Source organism: Triturus cristatus, chromosome 12 (genome assembly GCF_964204655.1).
Source record: "Triturus cristatus chromosome 12, aTriCri1.1, whole genome shotgun sequence".
Classification (NCBI taxonomy): domain Eukaryota; kingdom Metazoa; phylum Chordata; class Amphibia; order Caudata; family Salamandridae; genus Triturus; species Triturus cristatus.
The window spans coordinates 380,453,422-380,470,862 of NC_140595.1; positions in this window are offsets into that span (position 1 = coordinate 380,453,422).

The following is a 17,441-nucleotide window of genomic DNA, read 5'->3' on the forward strand; positions in this document are numbered from 1 at the left end:
ATCCAACACTTACCCTACTGTTGCACCCCCTGGAGTTAGAATAGTAATTTTTACCCCTATACTATCCAACACTTACCCTACTGTTGCACCCCCTGGAGTTAGAATAGTAATTTTTACCCCTATACTATCCAACACTTACCCTACTGTTGCACCCCCTGGAGTTAGAATAGTAATTTTTACCCCTATACTATCCAACACTTACCCTACTGTTGCACCCCCTGGAGTTAGAATAGTAATTTTTACCCCTATACTATCCAACAATTACCCTACTGTTGCACCCCCTGGAGTTAGAATAGTAATTTTTACCCCTATACTATCCAACACTTACCCTACTGTTGCACCCCCTGGAGTTAGAATAGTAATTTTTACCCCTATACTATCCAACACTTACCCCACTGTTGCACCCCCTGGTGTTAGAATAGTAATTTTTACCCCTATACTATCCAACACTTACCCTACTGTTGCACCCCCTGGAGTTAGAAAAGTAACTTTTACCCCTATACTATCTAATACTTACCTTAAATGTAATTTAATATTATGCGTTGTAATGGTATGCGTTGTAAAGGTAGTATGCGTTGTAATGGAAATGCGTTGTAAAGGTATTTTTTAAAAATGCGTTGTAGTGTCATGCGTTGTAATGTCATGCGTTGTAATGGATTATGCGTTGTAAAAAATGCGTTGTAAGTGCATGCGTTGTAAAAGTGTGCGTTGTAACGTCATACATCCCCAATTGGACATATCTTTTATTAGGGTCGGAACAACCGGACATCCTCTTACTAACAGAAACCTGGTTAGCTCAGGATTCCTCCCCCAATATCGTAGCAGCATTACCTAGGGAATTCTACACACTACAAGCTAATCGTCCATAAGAGAGGATGGGAGGCGGAGTAGCAGCTATAATATGTCATGATCTTAAATTCATGGCATTAACTTCTCTCGACCTACCATCAGTAGATAACCTAGTGATTAAGCTTGAATCTGACTTCGCCCCAATGGTTTGCGTTCAACTCTACAGGCCACCCCAGAAAATGCCACAGTTCTCACAAATTTTGGGTGAACATTTAGCCCATCTAATAACAAGTCACGCTAAACTTTTGATGATTGGTGACCTCAACTATTGGGCCAATGAAACATCTGGTTGTCCCCAATCCTCTGAGTTTACTGATTTTATTACAGGCCTCAATCTAAGCCAACATGTGTCTGTGGACACACATATTAAAGGTCATATACTTGACCAGGTATGGTCAACCAATTTGGATATAACTAATCCAGCGGTCATCACCTGTACATGGTCTGACCACCACTTGATAAAATTCACTGTTAATAATCTTACTAGGATTAAAATCCCTACTCTTGATGGTGGATCAGCCAGGAGCTGGAACACCAATAACAAAAATAAATTTATATTGAAACACTGACTAACACAGTGCCGCTGGCCCAATCATCAATTTACCATAGTGAGAAATACTTATCGGCCTGGCTGCTTACAGCTAGGAATAAACATGCTCCTTTTAAAAGAGTACCTCGAGCCCAGTGTCACGAAGCTCAGAGATGGTTTTCCTCTGATCTACAGACCTTAACATTAGCCCTGCAACCAACTGAAAGGAAGTGGAGAAATAGATATTCAGTCGCCGACAAAGAGACTTATTTGGTCGCATTAAGAAATTATAAAAAAAACATCCAGACCACAAATATTGCTTATTTCTCCTCTAAAATTATAACTTCCACAAATCGGTCTAAATAAATCTGTTTGATAGTCAACGAATTATCCAACCCCGATAGAGTGACATCAAAATCTCCGCCCTCACAGTCACTATGCGCCGCCCTAACTAGATTTTTTATTGATAAAATAAAAGTCATCAAGGCCAGCATTCCCACATGTCGGAGTCTGGTACGTGCAATGGTACCTACAAATCCATGTTCCTTGGATCGGTTTCCAGCAATAAGTGACATTGCCTTCTTGGAACTAATGAAAAAAGTCAAATAAGGCTCTCCCAGAGACTGTTGTCCCCCTTGGATTCTAAGAGAGGGCTTTTCCACCTTCCCTGGTCCAGTTATATCTCTCCTGAATGAATCACTATCCCAGGGCTGTGTCCCTGACACCTTTAAGGAAGCTATTATCATCCCCCTTCTGAAAAAACAAGGGGCAGATCCCGAAGTACTGTCTAACTATCGCCCGATATATCTGCTGCCTTACCTGGCCAAGATACTTGAAGCCTATTTGGCCAGATGTTTATCCTCCTTTTTGGAACAATCTGAATGGCTGGACCCTCATCAAGCAGGCTTCCGGCCAGCCCATTCCACAGAGTCAGTTGTCCTGACGGTTCTGGATACCCTGCGGGGGGAGGCGGATAGGGGTCTTTCACAGGCTCTGGTAGTTCTGGATCTCTCTGCGGTGTTGGACCATAATATATTCGTCGACCGTGTCGAGGGAGCAGGAATCCAAGGTTCAGTTCTTAAATGGATTTGTTCCTTCTTGGGAAATCGATCTCAAGCAGTTCGTCTAGGCCAGTTCACAACCCCCATGAAGAACACTACTTGCGGTGTGCCACAGGGGTCCTCACTTTCCCCCATCTGTTTAACCTTTACCTCTTTCCTCTGATTTATGCTCTTAAAGAAAAGAAAGTTTGTACTTTTAATTATGTGGATGATTTCCAACTCGTGTTTTCTATTAGCAACACCCAAGAATCCATCCTTGAATTTCAGACTACGATGCTGTTCATCCGTGATTGGATGAACAGCAATCACCTGAAGTTAAATCCAGATAAGACGGAGGTGAGTCTAACAGGGGGCTCGATGAATCCGTGGAGTACCCTTTTCTGGCCTCAGGAGCTGGGACAGCCCCCTACGCCCTCGGCCTCTGCCAAAACATTGGGGGTCATTATTAACAGTGACCTTACAATGAAGACTCAAATTGGCACGGTGATCTCTACGTGTTTTTCCAGATGAGAAAAATAAGGAAAATCAGTAGGTTCCTTACTCAGGAAGCTAAGATACAGGTGGTTTTAGCTATGGTGATCTCGCACATAGACTATGCCAACTCTCTATATTTCGGCATTCTAGCTAATCTCACCCACCGACTCCAATTGGTACAGAATCAGGCAGCAAGACTAATCTTGCAGAAAAACACGCGCCAACATGTCACCCCTCTCCTGAGGAAGTTACACTGGCTCCCCATAACTGAGAGATGCGCCTTCAAGGTGGGATGTATCATCTTTAAATCTCTGAATGGTAGGAGACCCAAATTTGTTGACAGAATTATTAAAAGATACATCCCTACTCACAATCTGCGATCAGCCCACTTATATCTCCTTATTTCTCCATCATTCAGGTTGAAGCGTATCGGTGGAACTAGGTTTGCCGTGTTAGGCCCCAGATGTTGCAATTCCTTGCCCTTAGAAATGAGATCTTGCACGGATTTTATGAGATTTAGGAGACTCTTAAAAATGTGGCTATTTAGACAGGCATACAAGTAATGTTCAGGATTATGGCATCTTTAGAGCAGCACCATGAAACCAAACTGGTGTACGTGTGCTTTATAAGTGATATATAACATAACATAACATAACAGTAAGCGCCACAGAGCTGCGTTGCAGAGTGGTGAAAAAAGGGGACATGGCCTTGGACCACCTCTCTGCAAAGCAGCTCCCTGGTGCTTACAAGAGGTACCTGGTGGGCTAGTTGGCCCCCAGGGACCCTCAGGATTCAAGGGGGCTTAATCCCCTAACTCAAAATGAGCCACGGAGTGCATTTTCACAGTGGTGCGGGGAGGGGGCGGGGCCTGATGTGACAAGTGTGCAAATGTGCCCTATGGCACATTTTAAGTTAGGGGATTGAGTCCCCTTGAATCCTGAGGGTCCCTGGGGGCCAACTAGCCCACCAGGTACCTCCAGTAAGTGCCAGGGAGCTGCATTGCAGAGAGGTGTTCAGAGGCCACACCCCTTTATACACCTCTCTGCAACGCAGCTCTTTGGCACTTACTGGAGGTACCTGGTGGGCTAGTTGGCCCCCAGGGACCCTCAGGATGGAAGGGGATTTAATCCCCCAATTTACAATGTGCCAGGGGCGCATTTGCACACTCGGTATGTCAGGCCCTGCCCCCTCCATGCACCACTGTGCAAATGCGCCCCCTGGCACGTTGTAAATTGGGTGATTAATTCCCCTTGAGTCCTTAGGGTCCCTGGGAGCCAACTAGCCCACCAGGTACCTCCAGTATGCGCCAGGGAGCTGCTGTTGCAGAGAGGTGTTCACGCCCCTTTTTACACCCTTCTGAAACACAGCTCCCTGGTGCATACTGGAGGTACCTAGTGGGCTAGTTGGCCCCCAGGGACCCTCAGTATTCAAGGGGAATTAATTCCCCCACCTACAACGCACCAGGGGGCACGTTTGCTGAGTGCTGCACTTAGGGGCGTGGCCTCCGCCACGATGACGGCTTTTTTCTTTCAGGGGGATGTGTGGCCCCCCTTCTTTTAAATTTTTTGGGGCCCTGGGGACCCCATACCCCAGGGCCTGCTTTTTTTTTTTTTTTTTAAACAGGAAGGCCCCTCTCCCAAGGCCACATTTGGATTTTTAAAAAATACTTTTTAAAGGAGGGGGGCTGCATAGCCCCCCTCCTAAGGCCTCAAGTGGCCCAGGGAACCCCATCCCCCGGGTCTGTGCCTCATTTTAAAAACATTTTTTTATATATTTATTGATGGAGGGGGGCCCCGTGGCCCCCCTCCTAGGCCACTCATGCCCCGGGACCCCATCCCCCAGGGCCTGGCCTCACTGTTGGGGACTGTGGGGGGAGCCCCAATGCCCCCACAGTCCAGCCAGCTCCCCGCCTCTTGTGGGAGCCAGCATTGCTTTTCCATAAGGGGTTGTGGAAAAGCACTGTGGTTTGGATTTTGTCACAGTTTGCTATGATGGGGGAGTCGCACGGCTCCTGCCCAGTCATAGCGATCAGCAGTGTCCTGGGGGTGGGCACCCCGGGACACTGCAGGAGCCGGCCCTAGGGGGTGGCGGTCCCCCGGGGCCATCGAGGGCTCCAGAAGGGGGGCCACGCTGCCCCCCTCCCTACAAGTGCAAAGCCCCGGGGAGGTGGCAGTCCCATGTGGCAGAGCTTAAGCCCCCCCACACAGGTTACTTTATATAAATGTTAAAGCCCCAGGGGATGGCGGTCCCCTGGGCAGCGGGGGGCCATGTGTCCCCCGCAAATAATTAATAAAAGCCCCGGGGGTGGCAGTCCCTGGGGCAGCGGGGGCCTTGGAGGCCCCCCACACATTTAAAAATTAGCCCCGGGGGTCAGGGTGTTTCTACCTGACCCCTTTTCTTTTTTTTGCCTTTTTTTCTGTTTTCTTCTGACTCGGTTCTACCGAGTAACAAGACAAGATGGCTGCCAACACTTCCTGGCTTGGAGTGTTTACAGCCAATTAGAATAAAGCTTGTGGTCGGGAGGGTGCGTGGATCCACTGCGCCTCTAGATATCGATATTTTTATTTTTTGAATTTCTTAGCAACTACTGAACGGATTTACACATTTTTAAAAAGGTCGCTTTCTGAAACAAGCGCTACCTGTTTGCAAAATTTGGTGTAATTCCGTTCAGCAGTTCCTCTGGAAACTAGGTTCTAACTATAACTACCTACTGGCGACCGCCACATATATATATATATATTACCTACTGGCGGTCGCCAGTAGGTAGTTATAGTTAGGACCACGTTTCCATAGGAAATCCGCAACATTCTATTTTGAATAACTTTGGCGCCGGTCGACGAATCCTCGCGAATTTTTCGAAATAGGGGCGCTACGCTCCGCTCCTTCCCTGAAAGTCTCGGGGGGATTCGTCAAGCGGGGGCTGAGATAAAAGGGGGGTCCCAAAACGCGTTTTTCCCATGCATTTTTCCATAGGACCTTTAGACAGGGCTACAGCCCGAACGGCTGAACAGAATTACTAGAAATTTGGCAGAGAGGTAGTCCTCAGGTCAAGGAAGTGCCTTTTGTAGGTTTGGTGTAAATCTGTTCAGTAGATTCTGAGAAAATAGCCTTTAAATCAATATATATATCTGAGCCAGCTTACGGTGCGCTTACGGTACGCTTATCGTACGCGTACGGTGGCGTGCGCGAGCGCGATTCTGATTGGCTCTTAGATCTTAGTAAACATTCGAATCGGTCGAAACCAGGAAGCGGCGGCCGCCATTTCGTGTGTTTCACTCAGAAAAAAAAGAGTGATAACAAGAAAAGGGGGCAAGGAGGAGAGTTACAGACCCCCTAACATTTGTAAGGGGGTCAAAGAAGGACAGAAAAGTACAAAGAAAACATTTATTGATTTTAAAAAAAATCGTGGGGTACGCGTACGGTAAGCGTACGGTAAAAAAAAAAAAAAAGAAATGAAATGCAGATTTAGGTGTTTAGATATTAGGGGGCTCTAAAAAGAGCTGTTGTGTTTATGAAGTGATTTTTTAGTGGTACCTACAAGTAAGTACCGATGCAGAGTCTAAGGTTTAAGAGGAAGACTCTGTTCCCTTCATCATTGAAGTGCACACCATCTCCTCTATAAATGTCTTGCATGTCGTAACGCAAGTTGTTGTGGAAAATGGAACCCATACCATAGTCACGGAGGAAAGCAGAAACAGATTTGTTGACGTGCTTTCTTGCTTTGTCAATCTGCGGACAGAAATGATTGGACCAGTTCCATTTTTGCCTTTGGAATATGTTAGAAAACACAAAGGCAGTTTTAGGGAAAAGTGAAAACAGTTGTGCAAAGGTGTCCTTCATAAGCATTTCCAGAGCTACCCCAGTCAAAGTGCCTAGGTCATTGCCACCACAGTGCACTATTATGAGGTCAGGGTGTTGGATGTGCATGAAGGATTTCACCAATGGCATCAATTGGTGCCACTTTAACCCTCTCTGACCAATCCATTTAATGTCTACATTTGGCAAAGCAAGGTCTCTCACCATATTTGTTTTCTCTGCATACTTTTCACTCCAGAAGACATAGCTGTGCCCTACAATCCACACTGTGAACATCTTCAAAGGAGAACTGGATGCACTCAGGAGGTGTCTTTCAGTAGAATGGCAATATGAAAAGAAAGACAGTTTGGTAATGGAGGCATACATTTTTTTCATAAAAAAAAGAACTGATTGGCTGTTTCATACCATTCTAGAATAAAAACTAGGCTGTATGTGTAAATTAATAGAAGCATGTTTTGTATTGGTACAGAAAAATGTGTTACCAAAGAACAGTACTATGGATTTGCTGTTAGGTTTGAAAAGTCAAGCACTCTTGCTCTGTGGAATTGAAACATTGTTTGGTGAACTTCTGACCTAACTCCACACAGCAGTGTTCCATGAGCTGTTGCTATGGTAGCAGGCAGAAGTCAAGTTGGGGGAAGGGTACTAGGCAGAAGTCAAGTTGGGGGAAGGGTACTTTTGGAAAAGGGTTGGTTTTCAACCAATAGAAATGTGTGATTACATTTGAAAAAAAGGGGGAAGCACTGAGATTTGAAACTAACATGTATATGTGTGGAAAAAGAGAGGGAAAGTTTGCCTTTATCTGGTTCTGCTGAGAGGAGAGAGGTGTAAAGAACAGAGATCCTGGCTCTGATAATCTGCTGTTTGAGTGCCACATTTCTTTCACAACTAACTAATTTTAAAGGTGAGTTTAGAGTTTGAGAGGGGATGTATATGGTAAATTAAGAAATGAATAATAGAAATGGGATTCCTTTTGTTGAAGTTGTGTTTATTATTTTCTCTTTTGGGAGAAATTTAAATGTGAGGAACATGTAAAATAATATGGACTATGTTTTCACCATAAATTAAGGTGTACTGGTATAAAAAAAGAATAGTTTAAGGGTTTGAGGTTGGACTCAGTAATGCAAATACATACAGCATCACTAAGGCTGGTTGCCCTTGCTGGAGTGTAGGCAGTCACCCAGGTTACAAATGGTGCTGGTCTGAAAAAGCAGTTTGGACATATGCTTTTTTAAGAATCTGAAAAGTGAAAACATGACTCTGTGTGCAAATAGGAATTACAGGCAGAGATTTATTGCGTATTGCTCTGGTGATTTCACAGTTGCATTAGATGGAAAGGGGGAGCCATTTTTTGGTGCAGAAGCAGACTCTTAGCACACACCCAGCTGCATACCATGTGGAATCATGCACAGTATTCACAAGCGAGTGGGGTTTGAGGTTTTAGTCAGTAATGCAAATACATTCAGCATCACTAAGGCTGGTTGCCCTTGCTGGAGTGTAGGCAGTCACCCAGGTTACAAATGGTGCTGGTCTGAAAAACCACTTTGGACATGTGCTTTTTTAAGAATCTGAAAAGTGGATTCATAATGTGTCAGTCTGTAAAAGTGTTTATCACTTGCCAAAAAAAAGAGTAGTAAGTGTGCTTTCAAATTGGCAAAGAAATTTCGTTTTGTGACTAATGTGAAAACATGACTCTGTGTGCAAATAGGAATTACAGGCAGAGATTTATTGCGTATTGCTCTGGTGATTTCACAGTTGCATTAGATGGAAAGGGGGAGCCATTTTTTGGTGCAGAAGCAGACTCTTAGCACACACCCAGCTGCATACCATGTGGAATCATGCACAGTATTCACAAGCGAGTGGGGTTTGAGGTTTCAGTCAGTAATGCAAATACATTCAGCATCACTAAGGCTGGTTGCCCTTGCTGGAGTGTAGGCAGTCACCCAGGTTACAAATGGTGCTGGTCTGAAAAACCACTTTGGACATGTGCTTTTTTAAGAATCTGAAAAGTGGATTCATAATGTGTCAGTCTGTAAAAGTGTTTATCACTTGCCAAAAAAAAGAGTAGTAAGTGTGCTTTCAAATTGGCAAAGAAATTTCGTTTTGTGACTAATGTGAAAACATGACTCTGTGTGCAAATAGGAATTACAGGCAGAGATTTATTGTGTATTGCTCTGGTGATTTCACAGTTGCATTAGATGGAAAGGGGGAGCCATTTTTTGGTGCAGAAGCAGACTCTTAGCACACACCCAGCTGCTTACCATGTGGAATCATGCACAGTATTCAGAAGCGAGTGGGGTTTGAGGTTTCAGTCAGTAATGCAAATACATTCAGCATCACTAAGGTTGGTTGCCCTTGCTGGAGTGTAGGCAGTCACCAAGGTTACAAATGGTGCTGGTCTGAAAAAGCAGTTTGGACATGTGCTTTTTAAAAAATCTGAAAAGTGGATTCATAATGTGTCAGTCTGTAAAAGTGATTATCACTTGCCAAAAAAGAGAGTAGTAAGTGTGCTTTCAAATTGGCAAAGAAATTTCGTTTTGTGACTAATGTGAAAACATGACTCTGTGTGCAAATAGGAATTACAGGCAGAGATTTATTGCGTATTGCTCTGGTGATTTCACAGTTGCATTAGATGGAAAGGGGGAGCCATTTTCAGGTGCAGAAGCAGACTCTTAGCACACACCCAGCTGCTTACCATGTGGAATCATGCACAGTATTCACAAGCGAGTGGGGTTTGAGGTTTCAGTCAGTAATGCAAATACATTCAGCATCACTAAGGCTGGTTGCCCTTGCTGGAGTGTAGGCAGTCACCCAGGTTACAAATGGTGCTGGTCTGAAAAAGCAGTTTGGACATGTGCTTTTTAAAAAATCTGAAAAGTGGATTCATAATGTGTCAGTCTGTAAAAGTGATTATCACTTGCCAAAAAAAAGAGTAGTAAGTGTGCTTTCAAATTGGCAAAGAAATTTCGTTTTGTGACTAATGTGAAAACATGACTCTGTGTGTAAATAGGAATTACAGGCAGAGATTTATTGCGTATTGCTCTGGTGATTTCACAGTTGCATTAGATGGAAAGGGGGAGCCATTTTTTGGTGCAGAAGCAGACTCTTAGCACACACCCAGCTGCTTACCATGTGGAATCATGTACAGTATTCACAAGCGAGTGGGGTTTGAGGTTTCAGTCAGTAATGCAAATACATTCAGCATCACTAAGGCTGGTTGCCCTTGCTGGAGTGTAGGCAGTCACCCAGGTTACAAATGGTGCTGGTCTGAAAAAGCAGTTTGGACATGTGCTTTTTTAAGAATCTGAAAAGTGGATTCATAATGTGTCAGTCTGTAAAAGTGATTATCACTTGCCAAAAAAAAGAGTAGTAAGTGTGCTTTCAAATTGGCAAAGAAATTTCGTTTTGTGACTAATGTGAAAACATGACTCTGTGTGCAAATAGGAATTACAGGCAGAGATTTATTGCGTATTGCTCTGGTGATTTCACAGTTGCATTAGATGGAAAGGGGGAGCCATTTTTTGGTGCAGAAGCAGACTCTTAGCACACACCCAGCTGCTTACCATGTGGAATCATGTACAGTATTCACAAGCGAGTGGGGTTTGAGGTTTCAGTCAGTAATGCAAATACATACAGCATCACTAAGGCTGGTTGCCCTTGCTGGAGTGTATTGATATTAGATGATATTTTTTAAGAATATTATGCTTTTTTATAAAGTTATGTTTATGCAAAAAGAGATTGTGGGCTTTTTTAAAACAATCTTTGAGATTGTGATTTTTTTTTTTGCCCGCTGTTAAATGATGAATGCAATTGCTTTCACAATTTATAGTGAAATGCAATATATTCTGAAAACAGCAAAAAAAAGGCAAAAATATTTTTTGAAAAATATGTAAATATGTGTACTGTATTATAAAATGTTTTATTAAATATTAATACTTTTTTCTTTTTTTTCAGATTGAGACCATTTTTAAAGCAATTTAAAAAAAAATTAAATGAATAAATATTTTTTTGAGTGGGTATGGTAAGTCAATAATATCATGGTCCCTTTTTTCCACTTCTCTACAATCACATTTTCAGTTTTTCATTGTAGTCTCTCAAGGACCTTGTAATGTGATAATTGATTTTTAGTGTTTTTTAAAAAAAAATAAAAATTTATGCGTACCGTACGCGTACGGTAAAAAAAAAATTTAAAAAAGTTTTAAAAAACATATATAAAAAATAGATGAAAGGTAAGGTTGGCTCTTAAAAGAGCCGTTGTGTTCATGCAGGGACAGAGGAAAGAAAGAATGGGAATATTAGACGGTACGACAAGTGTGCTGATCTATTTTATTGTTCACTAGGGAAATACTGGTCTCCCTATAACAAATTAGATCATGACAAGTGGCGCACCGTATTTCAACCCTCAGAAACCGAGGGTTAGTTTCCAGAGGACCAGTAAAAGGAGATGCTCCCCCCACAGATGAAGGGCTCACCTGACCTGCAGAAGAAGGACTCGGCACTGCAGATGATGGTCCAGGCTGAGCTGCTGTGGATGTGCTTGGTTGATTTACTGAAGGGTTACCTTCAGTAAGTCAAGCATGTGTCCTTCTGTGTACATCCTTAAGGTGTCTCATCATGGTGTGATTCCCAAAGGAATACTTCCTGTCGGGATTCCCTCTTGAAAGTACACGGCCACACAGCTTACAAGTCACTAAGGGTGCATTTACTTTTTGCTGGCCTTCTGGAAAAGAAAAATACTCCCATATGTAAGAGGTCTTTTGTTTCCTCGCTCTCTGCCTCAAGGTAGTGCTGCTAGCCTCACTCTCAGAAGGGCTCTGCTGTTCTGCCATCGTATCACAAAGACAACCCAGCTCCTTCTCCTAAGGGATCACAAGCAGAAATGAGGGGAATGGGTGTGGTGTAGGAGAGTTCTAGAACTGAAAGTAGTTTCAACCAATCAAAAGTTTTGTTTCATGATCACATGACCTACCGTACGCTTACGGTACGCTTACGGTGCGCTTACGGCAAAAGTACGCATGCGCGTAAAAAAGACACGCGCACGCGCGCATGCGCAAAACAGGCACGCCCCTTCACTTCCGCGTAACGTGCGCGTGCAGCGTACGCGTTACGCGCTATGCGCGCGTGATGTGCGTCTACGCAAATTGCGTAAATGAACGCAAACAGCGTAGAAATCTAACGTAATTACAGCATAGACGTGCGCTTACCGTACGCGCACGGTAAAAAAAAAAAAAAAATGTATTGCTAATAAATTTTACCTGTTTATTTTAAAAAAATTGTAAAATAAAAACATATTGTGGAATTTTTAAAATTTAACCATAGTCTTTAAAAAAGGATAGACAATTAAAATAAAAATATGTAAAAAAAAAAGAAGAAAAAAAAAAATAATTAGCATTTAAAAAACCTTGCAAATTCACTGAAAAAACCATGGGTTTCACTCACGTTATAGTAAGGAATTAGCATTTAAAAAACCTTGCAAATTCACTGAAAAAACCATGGGTTTCACACACGTTATAGTTAGGAATTAGCATTTAAAAAACCTTAGAAATTCAATGAAAAAACCAAAGGTTTGACACATGTTATAGTTAGCTGGACATTTCACTCGTAAAAAACCATTGAAATTCCCCCGTTATAGTTAGTTCAGCTAACTATAACTCGCGCGCCCGCAATGCACTACTGATGACGTCACATATTACATCACTCATGACATGGTCAGTGACATCACTCATGACATCACTGATGACATCTCAAATGACATCACTGATGACATTATCCTTGTGACAGAGTGGTAGACCTCCTCTCACCCTAATATAACCTTTGATACAAACATTCAAAAATAGAGACTGAAATTTTCAAAAAAATGGACATACCAATAACAGTTACAACAACCTATTCAGTAATTCTAAGATCCACATACACATCCACTCATCCACCAACAATCCTATACAGTCACTCATACATGTACTCACACATCATATGTACTCATACACCTAAACATCCTGTAACACAATGCCACTCATCCATAGAGTTACTCACACACATAGTCACTCATGCTAATAAAGAATCAAACATCCATTTACTTGCATATACAGTTATACACACACCACCACACTTACTTTTACAGAAACTTACACATACTTAGTCTTTTAAACAATCACTTATAGAAACACATACTTATTCATACAGGAAGTCTACCAATCTCTCACTCTCACATATACTCACTTATAAACACCAATAGTCACATATACTAGTTTAAAACATATGTAGTTACTTATGAAGACACTATTGAGACAGTCATTCACTCACTAACACACCCATGCACACACTCATCCACCCAAACAGTCCTGCACACATGCTGTCTTCAACACATACAAACAGTGAGTCACTCATTCATGCATCTATGCACTACGTAATACCCCCCACCGCACCATGAAGACACTCAGACACTCATACTGATACTCAAAAAACCAACTAATAACCTATATAGACACTCATGTAGCTACTCACCAACCCATGCAGCCACTTATATACAAAGTGAGAGACTGATACAGGTATTTACACATTTAAACATTACTCACTTAGCCATGTATTCAAAAAGATACACTTAATCAGTCAGTAATACAATCAATTTTTCAAAAACAAATCATCAATTTAGGCACTTATATACTCATTTATTCTTCCATCGACCTTGAGATATACATATATTAAACATATTTAATTTTCAGAAAAACACACATTCACTGGATGATGTCATCATTGATGTCATTTGAGATGTCATCAGTGATGTCATGAGGCCATAGGTTTCACACATGTTATAGTTAGGTGGATATTTCACTCGTAAAAAACCAATGAAATTCCCCCGTTATAGTTAGTTCAGATAACTATAACTCGCGCGACCGCAATCCACTGCTGATGACGTCACATATTACATCACTCATGACATGGTCATTGGCATCACTCATGACATCACTGATGACATCATCCTTGTGATAGAGTGGCAGCCACGCGAGTTATAGTTATCTGAACTAACTATAACGGGGGAATTTCAGTGTTTTTTTACGAGTGAAATATCCACCTAACTATAACATGTGTGAAACCTATGGTTTTTTAAGTGAATATATATATATATATATATATATTCACTGAAAAAAACATAGATTTCAGGGGTGTTATAGTTAGCTGGACTTTTCACTTGTACAAAACCATTGAAATTTCCCCGTTATAGTTAGTTCAGCTAACTATAACTCGCGCGCCCGCAATGCACTGCTGATGACGTCACATATTACATCACTCATGACATGGTCAGTGACATCACTCATGACATCACTGATGACATCTCAAATGACATCAATGATGACATCACTGATGACATCATCCAGTGAATGTGTGTTTTTCTGAAAATTAAATATGTTTTATATATGTATATCTCAAGGTCGATGGAAGAATAAATGGGTATATAAGTGTCTAAATGGATGATTTGTTTTTGAAAAATTGATTGTGTAACTGACTGATTAAGTGTATCATAGTGAATACATGGCTTAGTGAGTAATGTTTAAATATGTAAATATCTGTATCAGTCTCTCACTTTGTGTATAAGTGGCTGCATGGGTTGGTGAGTAGCTACATGGGTGTCTATATAGGTTTTTGTTTTTTTGAGTATCAGTCTGAGTGTCTGCATGGTTCGGTGGGGGGTATTACGTAGTGCATAGGTGCATGAATGAGTGACTCACTGTTTGTATGTGTTGAAGACAGCATGTGTGCAGGACTGTATGGGTGGATGAGTGTGTGTATGGGTGTGTTAGTGAGTGAATGACTGTCTCAATAGTGTCTTTATGAGTAACTACATATGTTTTAAACTAGTATATGTGACTATTGGTGTATATAAGTGAGTATATGTGAGAGTGAGAGATTGAAAGAGTTCCTGTATGAATAAGTATGTGTTTCTATAAGTGATTGTTTAAAAGACTAAGTATGTGTAAGTTTCCGTAGAAGTAAGTGTGGTGGTGTGTGTATAACTGTATATGCAAGTAAATGTATGTTTGATTCTTTATTAGCATGAGTGACTATGTGTGTAAGTAACTCTATGGATGAGTGGCATTGTGTAACAGGATGTATAGGTGTATGAGTACATATGATGAGGCAGTACATGTATGAGTGACTGTATAGGGCTGTTGGTGAATGAGTGGATGTGTATGCGGATCTTAGAATTACCGAAGAGGTTGTTGAAACTGGTATTGGTATGTCCATTGTTATGAAAATTTTAGTCTCTATTTTCGAATGTGTGTATCAAAGGTTATATTAGGGTGAGAGTAGGTCTGCCACTCTATCACAAGGATGATGTCATTAGTGATGTCATTTGAATTGTCATCAGTGATGTCATGAGTGATGTCACTGACCATGTCATGAGTGATGTAATATGTGACGTCATCAGCAGTGCATTGCGGGCGCGCGAGTTATAGTTAGCTGAACTAACTATAATGGGGACATTTCAATGGTTTTGTACAAGTGAAAAGTCCAGCTAACTATAACACCCCTGAAACCTATGGTTCTTTTCAGTGAATTTCTGAGGTTTTTAAAAATCTAATTCCTAACTATACCGTGCCTGAAACCTATGTTTTTTTCTGTGAATTTCAACGGTTTTTTAAATGGTAATTTCTAACTATGCCTACAGAGATAGGACATGTGAAGAAAGAAGAAAAAATGCACAGAAAGAAAAAAAAGAAATGCAGAAAGAAGCAACAGAAGTCCTCAAAGACGAAGAAAAGTGCAGGAAGAAGGATAACGTGCAGAAAGAACAAAAAGAAGAACAGAAAGAAGCCTTGTTGCAAAATCATCCTGTACCCTCAACTTTTTCAGACGGATACTGGTGGTAACTGAGTCTGACTAACCAGTCCTAGAGCCAGTGCTATGTTAAAAGACACTTAGAATACAGTGAAAACACCTACATACACTAGGGAACATTATGTGTTGGGGTCCCCCTGTGATTAGCATGACCTCCACTGTAAGCCCCTAGTATATAATAGGGCAGGTGGATTAAAACTACCTCTTAAAACAGGCCACAGGGCGTTTTTGCACACGTTAACTCACGCCCCGTCCCCTCCCTTCACCACTGTGTAAACACGCCCTGTGTCCGTTTTTAGTTGGGAGATTAAGTTCATTTGAATCCTGAGGGTCCCTAGGGTCCAACTAGCCCACTAGGTACCTCCAGTAAGTGCCACAGAGCTGCGTTGCAGAGAGGTGTAAAAAGTGGCACGGCCTGGACCACCTCTCTGCAATGCAGCTCAGTGGCGCTTACTGGAAGCACTTGGTGGGCTAGTTAGCCCCCAGGGGCCCTCAGTATTGAAGGGAAATTATATCCCCAATTTAAAACGTGCCATAGTGTGTGTTTGCACACGTCACCTCAGGCCCCGTCCCCTCCCTTCACCACTGTGTAAACGCGCCCTGTGGCTGTTCTAAGTTGAGAGATTAAGTCCCCTTGAATCCTAAGGGTCCCTAGGGTCAAACTAGACCACTAGGTACCTCCAGTAAGTGCCACAGAGCTGCGTTGCAGAGAGGTGTAAAAAGGGGCTTGGCCTCAGAACACCTGTCTGCAGCGCAGCTCCCTGGCGCATACTGGAGATGCCTGTTGGGCTAGTTGGCCCTCAGGGACCCTCGGTATTGAAGGTATTAATTGAATTGAAGGAATTAATTCCCCAACTTACAATTCGCCAGGGGGCGCATTTGCAGAGTGCTGCAAGGAGGGGGCGTGGCCTCCGGCACAATGCCAGTCTTTTATTTATTTTAATTTTTTAAGAAGGGGGGCTGTGTGGTTCCACTTCTTATTCTAATTTATTGACCCTGATGACCCCATCCCCAGGGCCTGTCTCCTAATTATATTTTTTTGACCCCAATCCCCAGGGCCGGCCACTGTTTTTTATTATTTAAAAAAAATATATATTTATAGACACACCTAGGACATGCTGGACAAACCATACATACCTATCACCATGACTCCACGTGGAATGTATTTACACCACTAGTGAAGCTCTGACATGTCTGATGCCCTACCGTGCCTAATCCCGGTAGACACCCTTGTCGTTTATTTATACAAACATGGGTAGCTATTGACAGGCACATTTAATACACATGCACACCAAGACATTCAAAGGGGATTCGACAAAAATTCGACCAAAACTATGCAAGAAACCCCCCTCACGGTTAATAAAACACACATCCACTGTCGGATGTGTAATACTTTTTATTTTACTCTCTGGAAAGGGGAAGAACATCACTTGAGAGTCACAGCGCGCTCCTGGCAGAGCCCAATGCTGTGTTACACCCACCATTGCCTGCTGAGTGCCACACACCTCTGTTTTGTATTCCACTAGCTAGTGCATATGCTATGACACTCTCTAGCCCATGTGCACTGTATCACCACCCCGTGAATATGTCATGCCACACTTGTCTTCGCACGGGTTATATTGCCCCATCTAACGTGCCTTCCTCGATGCCTATGTTATAACACACAGTGCTATGCCATACATATTACCATCTGGGATCCATATCTTTGTCACAGTGCATTTGCAACGTTACACTCCCCAGTACATATTTTATACTACAACTTTAGAGACTAGTTAGGTTACACAACACTGCCCTGTGCATATTAAACTCCAAGGCGCATATCGCATAGCACGCGCTAGTGCCTGTGCTATCTCGCGCTCTCCAATGAATCTGTA